Below are 1,758 nucleotides of genomic sequence, written 5' to 3'. Positions count from 1 at the left end.
CTAACCCTAACCCTAACCCTAACCCTAACCCTAACCCTAACCCTAACCCTAACCCTAACCCTAACCCTAACCCTAACCCTAACCCTAACCCTAACCCTAACCCTAACCCTAACCCTAACCCTAACCCTAACCCTAACCCTAACCCTAACCCTAACCCCTAACCCTAACCCTAACCCTAACCCTAACCCTAACCCTAACCCTAACCCTAACCCTAACCCTAACCCTAACCCTAACCCTAACCCTAACCCTAACCCTAACCCTAACCCTAACCCTAACCCTAACCCTAACCCTAACCCTAACCCTAACCCTAACCCTAACCCTAACCCTAACCCTAACCCTAACCCTAACCCTAACCCTAACCCTAACCCTAACCCTAACCCTAACCCTAACCCTAACCCTAACCCTAACCCTAACCCTAACCCTAACCCTAACCCTAACCCTAACCCTAACCCTAACCCTAACCCTAACCCTAACCCTAACCCTAACCCTAACCCTAACCCTAACCCTAACCCTAACCCTAACCCTAACCCTAACCCTAACCCTAACCCTAACCCTAACCCTAACCCCTAACCCTAACCCTAACCCTAACCCTAACCCTAACCCTAACCCTAACCCTAACCCTAACCCTAACCCTAACCCTAACCCTAACCCTAACCCTAACCCTAACCCTAACCCTAACCCTAACCCTAACCCTAACCCTAACCCTAACCCTAACCCTAACCCTAACCCTAACCCTAACCCTAACCCTAACCCTAACCCTAACCCTAACCCTAACCCTAACCCTAACCCTAACCCTAACCCTAACCCTAACCCTAACCCTAACCCTAACCCTAACCCTAACCCTAACCCTAACCCTAACCCTAACCCTAACCCTAACCCTAACCCTAACCCTAACCCTAACCCTAACCCTAACCCTAACCCTAACCCTAACCCTAACCCTAACCCTAACCCTAACCCTAACCCTAACCCTAACCCTAACCCTAACCCTAACCCTAACCCTAACCCTAACCCTAACCCTAACCCTAACCCTAACCCTAACCCTAACCCTAACCCTAACCCTAACCCTAACCCTAACCCTAACCCTAACCCTAACCCTAACCCTAACCCTAACCCTAACCCTAACCCTAACCCTAACCCTAACCCTAACCCTAACCCTAACCCTAACCCTAACCCTAACCCTAACCCTAACCCTAACCCTAACCCTAACCCTAACCCTAACCCTAACCCTAACCCTAACCCTAACCCTAACCCTAACCCTAACCCTAACCCTAACCCTAACCCTAACCCTAACCCTAACCCTAACCCTAACCCTAACCCTAACCCTAACCCTAACCCTAACCCTAACCCTAACCCTAACCCTAACCCTAACCCTAACCCTAACCCTAACCCTAACCCTAACCCTAACCCTAACCCTAACCCTAACCCTAACCCTAACCCTAACCCTAACCCTAACCCTAACCCTAACCCTAACCCTAACCCTAACCCTAACCCTAACCCTAACCCTAACCCTAACCCTAACCCTAACCCTAACCCTAACCCTAACCCTAACCCTAACCCTAACCCTAACCCTAACCCTAACCCTAACCCTAACCCTAACCCTAACCCTAACCCCTAACCCTAACCCTAACCCTAACCCTAACCCTAACCCTAACCCTAACCCTAACCCTAACCCTAACCCTAACCCTAACCCTAACCCTAACCCTAACCCTAACCCTAACCCTAACCCTAACCCTAACCCTAACCCTAACCCTAACCCTA

This window comes from Chaetodon trifascialis, chromosome 24 (genome assembly GCF_039877785.1).
Source record: "Chaetodon trifascialis isolate fChaTrf1 chromosome 24, fChaTrf1.hap1, whole genome shotgun sequence".
Taxonomy (NCBI): Eukaryota; Metazoa; Chordata; class Actinopteri; order Chaetodontiformes; family Chaetodontidae; genus Chaetodon; species Chaetodon trifascialis.
This window is presented reverse-complemented; position numbering follows the sequence as displayed.